The sequence below is a fragment of the Ambystoma mexicanum genome, chromosome 4q (genome assembly GCF_040938575.1).
Source record: "Ambystoma mexicanum isolate Mex_15411 chromosome 4q, UKY_AmexF1_1, whole genome shotgun sequence".
NCBI lineage: Eukaryota > Metazoa > Chordata > Amphibia > Caudata > Ambystomatidae > Ambystoma > Ambystoma mexicanum.
This window is the reverse complement of record NC_090928.1, coordinates 884,191,906-884,212,076: the sequence shown is the minus strand read 5'-3', so window position 1 is coordinate 884,212,076 and position 20,171 is coordinate 884,191,906.

Below are 20,171 nucleotides of genomic sequence, written 5' to 3'. Positions count from 1 at the left end.
TAGGCAAGTTGAAATTGTTCTAAGAACATGTGTCCTGGGATGTTCGTAAATAAACAAAATGGGGGTGTCCTGAGTACGCTATACCTGTCCGTATTGTTCGTAGGCAAGTTGAAATTGCTCTAAGAACACATCAAGTGTCCTGGCATGTTCGTAAATAAACAAAATGGGGGTGTTCTGAGGATGATATGACTGTCTGTATTGTTCGCAGGCAAGTTGAAACTGTCCTAAGAACACACGCGGTGTCCTTAAACGTTCATAAATAAACAAAATGGGTGTTTCCTGAGGATGCTATGACTCTCCATATTGTTCGCAGGCAAGTTGAAACTGTTCTAAGAATACAGACGATGTCCTGAAATGTTCGTAAATAAACGAAATGGGGGTGTCCTGAGGACGCTGTCCGTATTGTTCGTAGGCAAGTTGAAATTGTTCTAAGAACATGTGTCCTGGGATGTTCGTAAATAAACAAAATGGAGGTGTCCTGAGTACGCTATACCTGTCCGTACTGTTCGTATGCAAGTTGAAATTGTTCTAAGAACATATCAAGTGTCCTGGGATGTTCGTAAATAAACAAAATGGGGGTGTTCTGAGGACGCTATACCTGTGTGAATTGTTCGCAAGCAAGCTGAAACTGTCCTAAGAACACGCGCGGTGTCCTGAAATGTTCGTAAATAAACGAAATGGGTGTGTCCTGGGGATACTATGACTGTCCATATTGTTCGCAGGCAAGATGAAACTGTTCTAAGAATACAGACGATGTCCTGAAATGTTCGTAAATAAACAAAATGGGGGTGTCTTGAGGACGCTGTCCGTATTATTCGTAGGCAAGTTGAAATTGTTCTAAGAACATGTGTCCTGGGATGTTCGTAAATAAACAAAATGGGGGTGTCCTGAGTATGCTGTACCTGTCCGTACTGTTCGTAGGCAAGTTGAAATTGTTCTAAGAACACATAGAGTGTCCTGGGATGTTTGTAAATAAACGAAATGGGGGTGTCCTGAGGATGCTATGATTGTCCGTACTGTTCGTAGGCAAGTTGAAAATGTTCTAAGAACAGATCAAGTGTCCTGGGATGTTTGTAAATAAACAAAATGGGGGTGTTCCTAGGATGCTAGACCTGTGTGAATTGTTCGCAAGCAAGCTGAAACTGTCCTAAGAACACGCGCGGTGTCCTGAAAATAAACGAAATGGGTGTGTCCTGGGGATACTATGACTGTCCATATTGTTCGCAGGCAAGATGAAACTGTTCTAAGAATACAGACGATGTCCTGAAATGTTTGTAAATAAAGGTAATGGGGGTGTCATGAGGATGCTATGATTGTCCGTATTGTTCGCAGGCAAGTTGAAACTGTTCTAAGAATACAGACGATGTCCTGAAATGTTCATAAATATACAAAATGGCAGTGTCCTGAGTACGCTAAACCTGTCCGTACTGTTCATAGGCAAGTTGAAATTGTTCTAAGAATACATCAAGTATCCTGGGATGTTTGTAAATAAACAAAATGGGGGTTTTCTGAGGACGCTAGACCTGTCCGAATTGTTTGCAAGCAAGCTGAAACTGTCCTAAGAACACACGTGGTGTCCTGAAATGTTCGTAAATAAACGAAATGGGTGTGTCCTGGTGAAATATGACTGTCCGTATTGTTCTCAGGCAAGTTGAAACTGTTCTAAGAATACAGACAATGTCCTGAAATGTTCATAAATAAACGAAATGGGGGTGTCCTCAGGCGCTGTCCGTATTGTTCATAGGCAAGTTGAAATTGTTCTAAGAACATGTGTCCTCGGATGTTCGTAATTAAACAAAATGGGGGTGTCATGAGTACGCTATACCTGTCCGTATTGTTCGTAGGCAAGTTGAAATTGCTCTAAGAACACATCAAGTGTCCTGGCATGTTCGTAAATAAACAAAATGGGGGTGTTCTGAGGATGATATGACTGTCTGTATTGTTCACAGGCAAGTTGAAACTGTCCTAAGAACACACGCGGTGTCCTTAAACGTTCATAAATAAACAAAATGGGCGTTATCTGAGGATGCTATGACTCTCCATATTGTTCGCAGGCAAGTAGAAACTGTTCTAAGAATACAGACGATGTCCTGAAATGTTCGTAAATAAACGAAATGGGGGTGTCCTGAGGACGCTGTCCGTATTGTTCGTAGGCAAGTTGAAATTGTTCTAAGAACATGTGTCCTGGGATGTTCGTAAATAAACAAAATGGAGGTGTCCTGAGTACGCTATACCTGTCCGTACTGTTCGTATGCAAGTTGAAATTGTTCTAAGAACATATCAAGTGTCCTGGGATGTTCGTAAATAAACAAAATGGGGGTGTTCTGAGGACGCTATACCTGTCTGAATTGTTTGCAAGCAAGCTGAAACTGTCCTAAGAACACATGCGGTGTCCTGAAATGTTCATAAATAAACGAAATGGGTGTGTCCTGAGGATGCTATGACTGTCCGTATTGTTCGCAGGCATGTTGAAACTGTTCTAAGAATACAGACAATGTCCTGAAATGATCGTAAATAAACGAAATGGGGTGTCCTGAGGGTGCTGTCTGTATTGTTCGTAGGCAAGTTGAAATTGTTCTAAGAACATGTGTCCTGGGATGTTCGTAAATAAACAAAATGGGGTGTTCTGAGGATGCTATGACTGTCCGTATTGTTCGCAGGCAAGTTGAAACTGTCCTAAGAACACACGCGGTGTCCTGAAATGTTCGTAAATAAACTAAATGAGTGTGTCCTGAGGATGCTATAACTGTCTGTATTGTTCGCAGGCAAGTTGAAACTGTTCTAAGAATACCGACGATGTCCTGAAATGTTCGTAAATAAACGAAATGGGGGTGTCCTGAGGACGCTGTCCGTATTATTCGTAGGCAAGTTGAAATTGTTCTAAAAACATGTGTCCTGGGATTTTCGTATATAAACAAAATGGGGGTGTCCTGAGTACGCTATACCTGTCCGTACTGTTCGTAGGCAAGTTGAAAATGTTCTAAGAAGACATCAAGTGTCCTGGGATGTTTGTAAATAAACAAAATGGGATTGTTCCTATGATGCTAGACCTGTCCGAATTGTTCGCAAGCAAGCTGAAACTGTCCTAAGAACACACGCGGTGGCTTGAAATGTTCGTAAATAAACGAAATGGGTGTGTCCTGGGGATACTATGACTGTCCATATTGTTCGCAGGCAAGTTGAAACTGTTCTAAGAATACAGACGATGTCCTGAAATGTTCGTAAATAAACGAAATGGGGGTGTCCTGAGGATGCTATGATTGTCCGTACTGTTCGTAGGCAAGTTGAAAATGTTCTAAGAAGACATCAAGTGTCCTGGGATTTTTGTAAATAAACAAAATGGGGGTGTTCCTAGGATGCTAGACCTGTCCGAATTGTTCGCAGGCAAGCTGAAACTGTCCTAAGAACACACGCGGTGGCTTGAAATATTCATAAATAAACGTAATGGGTGTGTCCTGGGGATACTATGATTGCCCGTATTGTTCGCAGGCAAGTTGAAACTGTTCTAAGAATACAGACGATGTCCTGAAATGTTCATAAATAAACGAAATGGGGGTGTCCTGAGGACGCTGTCCGTATTATTCGTAGGCAAGTTGAAATTGTTCTAAGAACAGGTGTCCTGGGATGTTCGTAAATAAACAAAATGGGGGTGTCCTGAGTACGCTGTACCTGTACGTACTGTTCGTAGGCAAGTTGAAATTGTTCTAAGAACACATAGAGTGTCCTGGGATGTTTGTAAATAAACAAAATGGGGGTGTTCTGAGGACGCTAGACCTGTCCGAATTGTTCGCAAGCAAGCTGAAACTGTCCTAAGAACACACGCGGTGTCCTGAAATGTTCGTAAATAAACTAAATGGGTGTGTCCTGAGGATGCTATGACTGTCCGGATTATTCGCAGGCAAGTTGAAACTGTTCTAAGAATACAGACAATGTCCTGAAATGTTCGTAAATAAACGTAATGGGGGTGTCATGAGTATGCTATGATTGTCCGTATTGTTCGCAGGCAAGTTGAAACTGTTCTAAGAATACAGACGATGTCCTGAAATGTTCATAAATAAACGAAATGGGGGTGTTCTGAGGACGCTGTCCGTATTGTTCGTAGGCAAGTTGAAATTGTTCTAAGAACATGTGTCCTGGGATGTTCGTAAATAAACAAAATGGGGTGTTCTGAGGATGCTATGCCTGTCCGTATTGTTCTCAGGCAAGTTGAAACTGTTCTAAGAATACAGACGATGTCCTGAAATGTTCGTAAATAAACGAAATGGGGGTGTCTTGAGGACGCTGTCCGTATTATTCGTAGGCAAGTTGAAATTGTTCTAAGAACATGTGTCCTGGGATGTTCGTAAATAAACAAAATGGGGGTGTCCTGAGTACGCTGTACCTGTCCGTACTGTTCGTAGGCAAGTTGAAAATGTTCTAAGAACACATCAAGTGTCCTGGGATGTTTGTAAATAAACAAAATGGGGATGTTCCTAGGATGCTAGACCTGTGCGAATTGTTCGCAAGCAAGCTGAAACTGTCCTAAGAACACACGCGGTGTCCTGAAATGTTCGTAAATAAACGAAATGGGTGTGTCCTGTGGATACTATGACTGTCCATATTGTTCGCAGGCAAGTTGAAACTGTTCTAAGAATACAGAGGATGTCCTGAAATGTTCGTAAATAAACGTAATGGAGGTGTCCTGAGGATGCTATGATTGTCCGTATTGTTCGCAGACAAGTTGAAACTGTTCTAAGAATACAGACGATGTCCTGAAATGTTCGTAAATAAACAAAATGGGGGTGTCCTGATTACGCTATACCTGTCCGTACTGTTCGTAGGCAAGTTGAAATTGTTCTAAGAATACATCAAGTATCCTGGGATGTTTGTAAATAAACGAAATGGGGGTTTTCTGTGGACGCTAGACCTGTCCGAATTGTTCGCAAGCAAGCTGAAACTGTCCTAAGAACACACGCGGTGTCCTGAAATGTTCGTAAATAAACGAAATGGGTGTGTCCTGGGGATACTATGACTGTCCATATTGTTCGCAGGCAAGTTGAAACTGTTCTAAGAATACAGACGATGTCCTGAAATGTTCGTAAATAAACAAAATGGGGGTGTCCTGAGGATGCTATGATTGTCCGTATTGTTCGCAGGCAAGTTGAAACTGTTCTAAGAATACAGACGATGTCCTGAAATGTTCATAAATATACAAAATGGCGGTGTCCTGAGTACGCTATACCTGTCCGTACTGTTCATAGGCAAGTTGAAATTGTTCTAAGAATACATCAAGTATCCTGGGATGTTTGTAAATAAACAAAATGGGGGTTTTCTGAGGACGCTAGACCTGTCTGAATTGTTCGCAAGCAAGCTGAAACTGTCCTAAGAACACACGTGGTGTCCTGAAATGTTCGTAAATAAACGAAATGGGTGTGTCCTGGGGAAATATGACTGTCCGTATTGTTCTCAGGCAAGTTGAAACTGTTCTAAGAATACAGACAATGTCCTGAAATGTTCATAAATAAACGAAATGGGGGTGTCCTCAGGCGCTGTCCGTATTGTTCATAGGCAAGTTGAAATTGTTCTAAGAACATGTGTCCTGGGATGTTCGTAATTAAACAAAATGGGGGTGTCATGAGTACGCTATACCTGTCCGTATTGTTCGTAGGCAAGTTGAAATTGCTCTAAGAACACATCAAGTGTCCTGGCATGTTCGTAAATAAACAAAATGGGGGTGTTCTGAGGATGATATGACTGTCTGTATTGTTCGCAGGCAAGTTGAAACTGTCCTAAGAACACACGCGGTGTCCTTAAACGTTCATAAATAAACAAAATGGGTGTTTCCTGAGGATGCTATGACTCTCCATATTGTTCGCAGGCAAGTTGAAACTGTTCTAAGAATACAGACGATGTCCTGAAATGTTCGTAAATAAACGAAATGGGGGTGTCCTGAGGACGCTGTCCGTATTGTTCGTAGGCAAGTTGAAATTGTTCTAAGAACATGTGTCCTGGGATGTTCGTAAATAAACAAAATGGAGGTGTCCTGAGTACGCTATACCTGTCCGTACTGTTCGTATGCAAGTTGAAATTGTTCTAAGAACATATCAAGTGTCCTGGGATGTTCGTAAATAAACAAAATGGGGGTGTTCTGAGGACGCTATACCTGTCTGAATTGTTTGCAAGCAAGCTGAAACTGTCCTAAGAACACATGCGGTGTCCTGAAATGTTCATAAATAAACGAAATGGGTGTGTCCTGAGGATGCTATGACTGTCCGTATTGTTCGCAGGCAAGTTGAAACTGTTCTAAGAATACAGACAATGTCCTGAAATGATCGTAAATAAACGAAATGGGGTGTCCTGAGGGTGCTGTCTGTATTGTTCGTAGGCAAGTTGAAATTGTTCTAAGAACATGTGTCCTGGGATGTTCGTAAATAAACAAAATGGGGTGTTCTGAGGATGCTATGACTGTCCGTATTGTTCGCAGGCAAGTTGAAACTGTCCTAAGAACACACGCGGTGTCCTGAAATGTTCGTAAATAAACTAAATGAGTGTGTCCTGAGGATGCTATGACTGTCTGTATTGTTCGCAGGCAAGTTGAAACTGTTCTAAGAATAAAGACGATGTCCTGAAATGTTCGTAAATAAAAGAAATGGGGGTGTCCTGAGGACGCTGTCCGTATTATTCGTAGGCAAGTTGAAATTGTTCTAAAAACATGTGTCCTGGGATTTTCGTATATAAACAAAATGGGGGTGTCCTGAGTACGCTATACCTGTCCGTACTGTTCGTAGGCAAGTTGAAAATGTTCTAAGAAGACATCAAGTGTCCTGGGATGTTTGTAAATAAACAAAATGGGGGTGTTCCTATGATGCTAGACCTGTCCGAATTGTTCGCAAGCTGAAACTGTCCTAAGAACACACGCGGTGGCTTGAAATGTTCGTAAATAAACGAAATGGGAGTGTCCTGGGGATACTAAGACTGTCCATATTGTTCGCAGGCAAGTTGAAACTGTTCTAAGAATACAGACGATGTCCTGAAATGTTCGTAAATAAACGAAATGGGGGTGTCGTGAGGATGCTATGATTGTCCGTACTGTTCGTAGGCAAGTTGAAAATGTTCTAAGAAGACATCAAGTGTCCTGGGATTTTTGTAAATAAACAAAATGGGGGTGTTCCTAGGATGCTAGACCTGTCCGAATTGTTCGCAAGCAAGCTAAAACTGTCCTAAGAACACACGCGGTGGTTTGAAATGTTCATAAATAAACGTAATGGGTGTGTCCTGGGGATACTATGATTGCCGTATTGTTCGCAGGCAAGTTGAAACTGTTCTAAGAATACAGACGATGTCCTGAAATGTTCATAAATAAACGAAATGGGGGTGTCCTGAGGACGCTGTCCGTATTATTCGTAGGCAAGTTGAAATTGTTCTAAGAACATGTGTCCTGGGATGTTCGTAAATAAACAAAATGGGGGTGTCCTGAGTACGCTGTACCTGTCCGTACTGTTCGTAGGCAAGTTGAAATTGTTCTAAGAACACATAGAGTGTCCTGGGATGTTTGTAAATAAACAAAATGGGGGTGTTCTGAGGACGCTAGACCTGTCTGAATTGTTCGCAAGCAAGCTGAAACTGTCCTAAGAACACACGCGGTGTCCTGAAATGTTCGTAAATAAACTAAATGGGTGTGTCCTGAGGATGCTATGACTGTCCGTATTATTCGCAGGCAAGTTGAAACTGTTCTAAGAATACAGACGATGTCCTGAAATGTTCGTAAATAAACGTAATGGGGGTGTCATGAGGATGCTATGATTGTCCGTATTGTTCGCAGGCAAGTTGAAACTGTTCTAAGAATACAGACGATGTCCTGAAATGTTCATAAATAAACGAAATGGGGGTGTTCTGAGGACGCTGTCCGTATTGTTCGTAGGCAAGTTGAAATTGTTCTGAGAACATGTGTCCTGGGATGTTCGTAAATAAACAAAATGGGGTGTTCTGAGGATGCTATGCCTGTCCGTATTGTTCTCAGGCAAGTTGAAACTGTTCTAAGAATACAGACGATGTCCTGAAATGTTCGTAAATAAACGAAATGGGGGTGTCTTGAGGACGCTGTCCGTATTATTCGTAGGCAAGTTGAAATTGTTCTAAGAACATGTGTCCTGGGATGTTCGTAAATAAACAAAATGGGGGTGTCCTGAGTATGCTGTACCTGTCCGTACTGTTCGTAGGCAAGTTGAAATTGTTCTAAGAACACATAGAGTTTCCTGGGATGTTTGTAAATAAACGAAATGGGGGTGTCCTGAGGATGCTATGATTGTCCGTACTGTTCGTAGGCAAGTTGAAAATATTCTAAGAACAGATCAAGTGTCCTGGGATGTTTGTAAATAAACAAAATGGGGGTGTTCCTAGGATGCTAGACCTGTGTGAATTGTTCGCAAGCAAGCTGAAACTGTCCTAAGAACACGCGCGGTGTCCTGAAAATAAACAAAATGGGTGTGTCCTGGGGATACTATGACTGTCCATATTGTTCGCAGGCAAGATGAAACTGTTCTAAGAATACAGACGATGTCCTGAAATGTTCGTAAATAAAGGTAATGGGGGTGTCATGAGGATGCTATGATTGTCCGTATTGTTCGCAGGCAAGTTGAAACTGTTCTAAGAATACAGACGATGTCCTGAAATGTTCATAAATATACAAAATGGCAGTGTCTTGAGTACGCTATACCTGTCCGTACTGTTCATAGGCAAGTTGAAATTGTTCTAAGAATACATCAAGTATCCTGGGATGTTTGTAAATAAACAAAATGGGGGTTTTCTGAGGACGCTAGACCTGTCCGAATTGTTTGCAAGCAAGCTGAAACTGTCCTAAGAACACACGTGGTGTCCTGAAATGTTCGTAAATAAACGAAATGGGTGTGTCCTGGGGAAATATGACTGTCCATATTGTTCTCAGGCAAGTTGAAACTGTTCTAAGAATACAGACAATGTCCTGAAATGTTCATAAATAAACGAAATGGGGGTGTCCTCAGGCGCTGTCCGTATTGTTCATAGGCAAGTTGAAATTGTTCTAAGAACATGTGTCCTCAGATGTTCGTAATTAAACAAAATGGGGGTGTCATGAGTACGCTATACCTGTCCGTATTGTTCGTAGGCAAGTTGAAATTGCTCTAAGAACACATCAAGTGTCCTGGCATGTTCGTAAATAAACAAAATGGGGGTCTTCTGAGGATGATATGACTGTCTGTATTGTTCGCAGGCAAGTTGAAACTGTCCTAAGAACACACGCGGTGTCCTTAAACGTTCATAAATAAACAAAATGGGTGTTTCCTGAGGATGCTATGACTCTCCATATTGTTCGCAGGCAAGTTGAAACTGTCCTAAGAACACATGCGGTGTCCTGAAATGTTCATAAATAAACGAAATGGGTGTGTCCTGAGGATGCTATGACTGTCCGTATTGTTCGCAGGCAAGTTGAAACTGTTCTAAGAATACAGACAATGTCCTGAAATGATCATAAATAAACGAAATGGGGTGTCCTGAGGGTGCTGTCTGTATTGTTCGTAGGCAAGTTGAAATTGTTCTAAGAACTTGTGTCCTGGGATGTTCGTAAATAAACAAAATGGGGTGTTCTGAGGATGCTATGACTGTCCGTATTGTTCGCAGGCAAGTTGAAACTGTCCTAAGAACACACGCGGTGTCCTTAAACGTTCATAAATAAACAAAATGGGTGTTTCCTGAGGATGCTATGACTCTCCATATTGTTCGCAGGCAAGTTGAAACTGTTCTAAGAATACAGACGATGTCCTGAAATGTTCGTAAATAAACGAAATGGGGGTGTCCTGAGGACGCTGTCCGTATTGTTCGTAGGCAAGTTGAAATTGTTCTAAGAACATGTGTCCTGGGATGTTCGTAAATAAACAAAATGGAGGTGTCCTGAGTACGCTATACCTGTCCGTACTGTTCGTATGCAAGTTCAAATTGTTCTAAGAACATATCAAGTGTCCTGGGATGTTCGTAAATAAACAAAATGGGGGTGTTCTGAGGACGCTATACCTGTCTGAATTGTTTGCAAGCAAGCTGAAACTGTCCTAAGAACACATGCGGTGTCCTGAAATGTTCATAAATAAACGAAATGGGTGTGTCCTGAGGATGCTATGACTGTCCGTATTGTTCGCAGGCAAGTTGAAACTGTTCTAAGAATACAGACAATGTCCTGAAATGATCATAAATAAACGAAATGGGGTGTCCTGAGGGTGCTGTCTGTATTGTTCGTAGGCAAGTTGAAATTGTTCTAAGAACTTGTGTCCTGGGATGTTCGTAAATAAACAAAATGGGGTGTTCTGAGGATGCTATGACTGTCCGTATTGTTCGCAGGCAAGTTGAAACTGTCCTAAGAACACACGCGGTGTCCTGAAATGTTCGTAAATAAACTAAATGAGTGTGTCCTGAGGATGCTATAACTGTCTGTATTGTTCGCAGGCAAGTTGAAACTGTTCTAAGAATACCGACGATGTCCTGAAATGTTCGTAAATAAACGAAATGGGGGTGTCCTGAGGACGCTGTCCGTATTATTCGTAGGCAAGTTGAAATTGTTCTAAAAACATGTGTCCTGGGATTTTCGTATATAAACAAAATGGGGGTGTCCTGAGTACGCTATACCTGTCCGTACTGTTCGTAGGCAAGTTGAAAATGTTCTAAGAAGACATCAAGTGTCCTGGGATGTTTGTAAATAAACAAAATGGGGGTGTTCCTATGATGCTAGACCTGTCCGAATTGTTCGCAAGCAAGCTGAAACTGTCCTAAGAACACACGCGGTGGCTTGAAATGTTCGTAAATAAACGAAATGGGTGTGTCCTGGGGATACTATGACTGTCCATATTGTTCGCAGGCAAGTTGAAACTGTTCTAAGAATACAGACGATGTCCTGAAATGTTCGTAAATAAACGAAATGGGGGTGTCCTGAGGATGCTATGATTGTCCGTACTGTTCGTAGGCAAGTTGAAAATGTTCTAAGAAGACATCAAGTGTCCTGGGATTTTTGTAAATAAACAAAATGGGGGTGTTCCTAGGATGCTAGACCTGTCCGAATTGTTCGCAAGCAAGCTGAAACTGTCCTAAGAACACACGCGGTGGCTTGAAATGTTCGTAAATAAACTAAATGGGTGTTTCCTGAGGATGATATGACTGTCCGGATTATTCGCAGGCAAGTTGAAACTGTTCTAAGAATACAGACGATGTCCTGAAATGTTCGTAAATAAACGTAATGGGGGTGTCATGAGGATGCTATGATTGTCCGTATTGTTCGCAGGCAAGTTGAAACTGTTCTAAGAATACAGACGATGTCCTGAAATGTTCATAAATAAACGAAATGGGGTTGTTCTGAGGACGCTGTCCGTATTGTTCGTAGGCAAGTTGAAATTGTTCTAAGAACATGTGTCCTGGGATGTTCGTAAATAAACAAAATGGGGTGTTCCGAGGATGCTATGCCTGTCCGTATTGTTCTCAGGCAAGTTGAAACTGTTCTAAGAATACAGACGATGTCCTGAAATGTTCGTAAATAAACGAAATGGGGGTGTCTTGAGGACGCTGTCCGTATTATTCGTAGGCAAGTTGAAATTGTTCTAAGAACATGTGTCCTGGGATGTTCGTAAATAAACAAAATGGGGGTGTCCTGAGTACGCTGTACCTGTCCGTACTGTTCGTAGGCAAGTTGAAAATGTTCTAAGAACACATCAAGTGTCCTGGGATGTTTGTAAATAAACAAAATGGGGATGTTCCTAGGATGCTAGACCTGTGCGAATTGTTCGCAAGCAAGCTGAAACTGTCCTAAGAACACACGCGGTGTCCTGAAATGTTCGTAAATAAACGAAATGGGTGTGTCCTGTGGATACTATGACTGTCCATATTGTTCGCAGGCAAGTTGAAACTGTTCTAAGAATACAGAGGATGTCCTGAAATGTTCGTAAATAAACGTAATGGAGGTGTCCTGAGGATGCTATGATTGTCCGTATTGTTCGCAGACAAGTTGAAACTGTTCTAAGAATACAGACGATGTCCTGAAATGTTCGTAAATAAACAAAATGGGGGTGTCCTGATTACGCTATACCTGTCCGTACTGTTCGTAGGCAAGTTGAAATTGTTCTAAGAATACATCAAGTATCCTGGGATGTTTGTAAATAAACGAAATGGGGGTTTTCTGAGGACGCTAGACCTGTCCGAATTGTTCGCAAGCAAGCTGAAACTGTCCTAAGAACACACGCGGTGTCCTGAAATGTTCGTAAATAAACGAAATGGGTGTGTCCTGGGGATACTATGACTGTCCATATTGTTCGCAGGCAAGTTGAAACTGTTCTAAGAATACAGACGATGTCCTGAAATGTTCGTAAATAAACAAAATGGGGGTGTCCTGAGGATGCTATGATTGTCCGTATTGTTCGCAGGCAAGTTGAAACTGTTCTAAGAATACAGACGATGTCCTGAAATGTTCATAAATATACAAAATGGCGGTGTCCTGAGTACGCTATACCTGTCCGTACTGTTCATAGGCAAGTTGAAATTGTTCTAAGAATACATCAAGTATCCTGGGATGTTTGTAAATAAACAAAATGGGGGTTTTCTGAGGACGCTAGACCTGTCCGAATTGTTCGCAAGCAAGCTGAAACTGTCCTAAGAACACACGTGGTGTCCTGAAATGTTCGTAAATAAACGAAATGGGTGTGTCCTGGGGAAATATGACTGTCCGTATTGTTCTCAGGCAAGTTGAAACTGTTCTAAGAATACAGACAATGTCCTGAAATGTTCATAAATAAACGAAATGGGGGTGTCCTCAGGCGCTGTCCGTATTGTTCATAGGCAAGTTGAAATTGTTCTAAGAACATGTGTCCTGGGATGTTCGTAATTAAACAAAATGGGGGTGTCATGAGTACGCTATACCTGTCCGTATTGTTCGTAGGCAAGTTGAAATTGCTCTAAGAACACATCAAGTGTCCTGGCATGTTCGTAAATAAACAAAATGGGGGTGTTCTGAGGATGATATGACTGTCTGTATTGTTCGCAGGCAAGTTGAAACTGTCCTAAGAACACACGCGGTGTCCTTAAACGTTCATAAATAAACAAAATGGGTTTTTCCTGAGGATGCTATGACTCTCCATATTGTTCGCAGGCAAGTTGAAACTGTTCTAAGAATACAGACGATGTCCTGAAATGTTCGTAAATAAACGAAATGGGGGTGTCCTGAGGACGCTGTCCGTATTGTTCGTAGGCAAGTTGAAATTGTTCTAAGAACATGTGTCCTGGGATGTTCGTAAATAAACAAAATGGAGGTGTCCTGAGTACGCTATACCTGTCCGTACTGTTCGTATGCAAGTTGAAATTGTTCTAAGAACATATCAAGTGTCCTGGGATGTTCGTAAATAAACAAAATGGGGGTGTTCTGAGGACGCTATACCTGTCTGAATTGTTTGCAAGCAAGCTGAAACTGGCCTAAGAACACATGCGGTGTCCTGAAATGTTCATAAATAAACGAAATGGGTGTGTCCTGAGGATGCTATGACTGTCCGTATTGTTCGCAGGCAAGTTGAAACTGTTCTAAGAATACAGACAATGTCCTGAAATGATCGTAAATAAACGAAATGGGGTGTCCTGAGGGTGCTGTCTGTATTGTTCGTAGGCAAGTTGAAATTGTTCTAAGAACATGTGTCCTGGGATGTTCGTAAATAAACAAAATGGGGTGTTCTGAGGATGCTATGACTGTCCGTATTGTTCGCAGGCAAGTTGAAACTGTCCTAAGAACACACGCGGTGTCCTGAAATGTTTGTAAATAAACTAAATGAGTGTGTCCTGAGGATGCTATGACTGTCTGTATTGTTCGCAGGCAAGTTGAAACTGTTCTAAGAATAAAGACGATGTCCTGAAATGTTCGTAAATAAACGAAATGGGGGTGTCCTGAGGATGCTATGATTGTCCGTACTGTTCGCAGGCAAGTTGAAAATGTTCTAAGAAGACATCAAGTGTCCTGGGATTTTTGTAAATAAACAAAATGGGGGTGTTCCTAGGATGCTAGACCTGTCCGAATTGTTCGCAAGCAAGCTGAAACTGTCCTAAGAACACACGCGGTGGCTTGAAATGTTCATAAATAAACGTAATGGGTGTGTCCTGGGGATACTATGATTGCCCGTATTGTTCGCAGGCAAGTTGAAACTGTTCTAAGAATACAGACGATGTCCTGAAATGTTCATAAATAAACGAAATGGGGGTGTCCTGAGGACGCTGTCCGTATTATTCGTAGGCAAGTTGAAATTGTTCTAAGAACATGTGTCCTGGGATGTTCGTAAATAAACAAAATGGGGGTGTCCTGAGTACGCTGTACCTGTACGTACTGTTCGTAGGCAAGTTGAAATTGTTCTAAGAACACATAGAGTATCCTGGGATGTTTGTAAATAAACAAAATGGGGGTGTTCTGAGGACGCTAGACCTGTCCGAATTGTTCGCAAGCAAGCTGAAACTGTCCTAAGAACACACGTGGTGTCCTGAAATGTTCGTAAATAAACTAAATGGGTGTGTCCTGAGGATGCTATGACTGTCGGGATTATTCGCAGGCAAGTTGAAACTGTTCTAAGAATACAGACGATGTCCTGAAATGTTCGTAAATAAACGTAATGGGGGTGTCATGAGGATGCTATGATTGTCCGTATTGTTCGCAGGCAAGTTGAAACTGTTCTAAGAATACAGACGATGTCCTGAAATGTTCATAAATAAACAAAATGGGGGTGTTCTGAGGACGCTGTCCGTATTGTTCGTAGGCAAGTTGAAATTGTTCTAAGAACATGTGTCCTGGGATGTTCGTAAATAAACAAAATGGGGTGTTCTGAGGATGCTATGCCTGTCCGTATTGTTCTCAGGCAAGTTGAAACTGTTCTAAGAATACAGACGATGTCCTGAAATGTTCGTAAATAAACGAAATGGGGGTGTCTTGAGGACGCTGTCCGTTTTAATTCGTAGGCAAGTTGAAATTGTTCTAAGAACATGTGTCCTGGGATGTTCGTAAATAAACAAAATGGGGGTGTCCTGAGTACGCTGTACCTGTCCGTACTGTTCGTAGGCAAGTTGAAATTGTTCTAAGAACACATCACGTATCCTGGGATGTTTGTAAATAAACGAAATGGGGGTTTTCTGAGGATGCTAGACCTGTCCGAATTGTTCGCAAGCAAGCTGAACCTGTCCTAAGAACACACGCGGTGTCCTGAAATGTTCGTAAATAAACGAAATGGGTGTGTCCTGGGGATACTATGACTGTCCATATTGTTCGCAGGCAAGTTGAAACTGTTCTAAGAATACAGACGATGTCCTGAAATGTTCGTAAATAAACAAAATGGGGGTGTCCTGAGGATGCTATGATTGTCCGTATTGTTCGCAGGCAAGTTGAAACTGTTCTAAGAATACAGACGATGTCCTGAAATGTTCATAAATATACAAAATGGCGGTGTCCTGAGTACGCTATACCTGTCCGTACTGTTCATAGGCAAGTTGAAATTGTTCTAAGAATACATCAAGTATCCTGGGATGTTTGTAAATAAACAAAATGGGGGTTTTCTGAGGACGCTAGACCTGTCCGAATTGTTCGCAAGCAAGCTGAAACTGTCCTAAGAACACACGTGGTGTCCTGAAATGTTCGTAAATAAACGAAATGGGTGTGTCCTGGGGAAATATGACTGTCCGTATTGTTCTCAGGCAAGTTGAAACTGTTCTAAGAATACAGACAATGTCCTGAAATGTTCATAAATAAACGAAATGGGGGTGTCCTCAGGCGCTGTCCGTATTGTTCATAGGCAAGTTGAAATTGTTCTAAGAACATGTGTCCTGGGATGTTCGTAATTAAACAAAATGGGGGTGTCATGAGTACGCTATACCTGTCCGTATTGTTCGTAGGCAAGTTGAAATTGCTCTAAGAACACATCAAGTGTCCTGGCATGTTCGTAAATAAACAAAATGGGGGTGTTCTGAGGATGATATGACTGTCTGTATTGTTCGCAGGCAAGTTGAAACTGTCCTAAGAACTCACGCGGTGTCCTTAAACGTTCATAAATAAACAAAATGGGTGTTTCCTGAGGATGCTATGAATCTCCATATTGTTCGCAGGCAAGTTGAAACTGTTCTAAGAATACAGACGATGTCCTGAAATGTTCGTAAATAAACGAAATGGGGGTGTCCTGAGGACGCTGTCCGTATTGTTCGTAGGCAAGTTGAAATTGTTCTAAGAACATGTGTCCTGGGATGTTCGTAAATAAACAAAATGGAGGTGTCCTGAGTACGCTATACCTGTCCGTACTGTTCGTATGCAAGTTGAAATTGTTCTAAGAACATATCAAGTGTCCTGGGATTTCCGTAAATAAACAAAAGGAGGGTTTTCTGAGGACGCTATACCTGTCTGAATTGTTTGCAAGCAAGCTGAAACTGTCCTAAGAACACATGCGGTGTCCTGAAATGTTCATAAATAAACGAAATGGGTGTGTCCTGAGGATGCTATGACTGTCCGTATTGTTCGCAGGCAAGTTGAAACTGTTCTAAGAATACAGACAATGTCCTGAAATGATCGTAAATAAACGAAATGGGGTGTCCTGAGGGTGCTGTCTGTATTGTTCGTAGGCAAGTTGAAATTGTTCTAAGAACATGTGTCCTGGGATGTTCGTAAATAAACAAAATGGGGTGTTCTGAGGATGCTATGACTGTCCGTATTGTTCGCAGGCAAGTTGAAACTGTCCTAAGAACACACGCGGTGTCCTGAAATGTTTGTAAATAAACTAAATGAGTGTGTCCTGAGGATGCTATGACTGTCTGTATTGTTCGCAGGCAAGTTGAAACTGTTCTAAGAATAAAGACGATGTCCTGAAATGTTCGTAAATAAACGAAATGGGGGTGTCCTGAGGACGCTGTCCGTATTATTCGTAGGCAAGTTGAAATTGTTCTAAAAACATGTGTCCTGGGATTTTCGTATATAAACAAAATGGGGGTGTCCTGAGTACGCTATACCTGTCCGTACTGTTCGTAGGCAAGTTGAAAATGTTCTAAGAAGACATCAAGTGTCCTGGGATGTTTGTAAATAAACAAAATGGGGGTGTTCCTATGATGCTAGACCTGTTCGAATTGTTCGCAAGCTGAAACTGTCCTAAGAACACACGCGGTGGCTTGAAATGTTCGTAAAGAAACGAAATGGGAGTGTCCTGGGGATACTATGACTGTCCATATTGTTCGCAGGCAAGTTGAAACTGTTCTAAGAATACAGACGATGTCCTGAAATGTTCGTAAATAAACGAAATGGGGGTGTCGTGAGGATGCTATGATTGTCCGTACTGTTCGTAGGCAAGTTGAAAATGTTCTAAGAAGACATCAAGTGTCCTGGGATTTTTGTAAATAAACAAAATGGGGGTGTTCCTAGAATGCTAGACCTGTCCGAATTGTTCGCAAGCAAGCTAAAACTGTCCTAAGAACACACGCGGTGGTTTGAAATGTTCATAAATAAACGTAATGGGTGTGTCCTGGGGATACTATGATTGCCGTATTGTTCGCAGGCAAGTTGAAACTGTTCTAAGAATACAGACGATGTCCTGAAATGTTCATAAATAAACGAAATGGGGGTGTCCTGAGGACGCTGTCCGTATTATTCGTAGGCAAGTTGAAATTGTTCTAAGAACATGTGTCCTGGGATGTTCGTAAATAAACAAAATGGGGGTGTCCTGAGTACGCTGTACCTGTCCGTACTGTTCATAGGCAAGTTGAAATTGTTCTAAGAACACATAGAGTGTCCTGGGATGTTTGTAAATAAACAAAATGGGGGTGTTCTGAGGACGCTAGACCTGTCCGAATCGTTCGCAAGCAAGCTGAAACTGTCCTAAGAACACACGCGGTGTCCTGAAATGTTCGTAAATAAACTAAATGGGTGTGTCCTGAGGATGCTATGACTGTCCGTATTATTCGCAGGCAAGTTGAAACTGTTCTAAGAATACAGACGATGTCCTGAAATGTTCGTAAATAAACGTAATGGGGGTGTCATGAGGATGCTATGATTGTCCGTATTGTTCGCAGGCAAGTTGAAACTGTTCTAAGAATACAGACGATGTCCTGAAATGTTCATAAATAAACGAAATGGGGGTGTTCTGAGGACGCTGTCCGTATTGTTCGTAGGCAAGTTGAAATTGTTCTAAGAACATGTGTCCTGGGATGTTCGTAAATAAACAAAATGGGGTGTTCTGAGGATGCTATGCCTGTCCGTATTGTTCTCAGGCAAGTTGAAACTGTTCTAAGAATACAGACGATGTCCTGAAATGTTCGTAAATAAACGAAATGGGGGTGTCTTGAGGACGCTGTCCGTATTATTCGTAGGCAAGTTGAAATTGTTCTAAGAACATGTGTCCTGGGATGTTCGTAAATAAACAAAATGGGGGTGTCCTGAGTACGCTATACCTGTCCGTATTGTTCGTAGGCAAGTTGAAATTGCTCTAAGAACACATCAAGTGTCCTGGCATGTTCGTAAATAAACAAAATGGGGGTGTTCTGAGGATGATATGACTGTCTGTATTGTTCGCAGGCAAGTTGAAACTGTCCTAAGAACACACGCGGTGTCCTTAAACGTTCATAAATAAACAAAATGGGTGTTTCCTGAGGATGCTATGACTCTCCATATTGTTCGCAGGCAAGTTGAAACTGTTCTAAGAATACAGACGATGTCCTGAAATGTTCGTAAATAAACGAAATGGGGGTGTCCTGAGGACGCTGTCCGTATTGTTCGTAGGCAAGTTGAAATTGTTCTAAGAACATGTGTCCTGGGATGTTCGTAAATAAACAAAATGGAGGTGTCCTGAGTACGCTATACCTGTCCGTACTGTTCGTATGCAAGTTGAAATTGTTCTAAGAACATATCAAGTGTCCTGGGATGTTCGTAAATAAACAAAATGGGGGTGTTCTGAGGACGCTATACCTGTGTGAATTGTTCGCAAGCAAGCTGAAACTGTCCTAAGAACACGCGCGGTGTCCTGAAATGTTCGTAAATAAACGAAATGGGTGTGTCCTGGGGATACTATGACTGTCCATATTGTTCGCAGGCAAGATGAAACTGTTCTAAGAATACAGACGATGTCCTGAAATGTTCGTAAATAAACGAAATGGGGGTGTCTTGAGGACGCTGTCCGTATTATTCGTAGGCAAGTTGAAATTGTTCTAAGAACATGTGTCCTGGGATGTTCGTAAATAAACAAAATGGGGGTGTCCTGAGTATGCTGTACCTGTCCGTACTGTTCGTAGGCAAGTTGAAATTGTTCTAAGAACACATAGAGTGTCCTGGGATGTTTGTAAATAAACGAAATGGGGGTGTCCTGAGGATGCTATGATTGTCCGTACTGTTCGTAGGCAAGTTGAAAATGTTCTAAGAACAGATCAAGTGTCCTGGGATGTTTGTAAATAAACAAAATGGGGGTGTTCCTAGGATGCTAGACCTGTGTGAATTGTTCGCAAGCAAGCTGAAACTGTCCTAAGAACACGCGCGGTGTCCTGAAAATAAACGAAATGGGTGTGTCCTGGGGATACTATGACTGTCCATATTGTTCGCAGGCAAGATGAAACTGTTCTAAGAATACAGACGATGTCCTGAAATGTTTGTAAATAAAGGTAATGGGGGTGTCATGAGGATGCTATGATTGTCCGTATTGTTCGCAGGCAAGTTGAAACTGTTCTAAGAATACAGACGATGTCCTGAAATGTTCATAAATATACAAAATGGCAGTGTCCTGAGTACGCTAAACCTGTCCGTACTGTTCATAGGCAAGTTGAAATTGTTCTAAGAATACATCAAGTATCCTGGGATGTTTGTAAATAAACAAAATGGGGGTTTTCTGAGGACGCTAGACCTGTCCGAATTGTTTGCAAGCAAGCTGAAACTGTCCTAAGAACACACGTGGTGTCCTGAAATGTTCGTAAATAAACGAAATGGGTGTGTCCTGGTGAAATATGACTGTCCGTATTGTTCTCAGGCAAGTTGAAACTGTTCTAAGAATACAGACAATGTCCTGAAATGTTCATAAATAAACGAAATGGGGGTGTCCTCAGGCGCTGTCCGTATTGTTCATAGGCAAGTTGAAATTGTTCTAAGAACATGTGTCCTCGGATGTTCGTAATTAAACAAAATGGGGGTGTCATGAGTACGCTATACC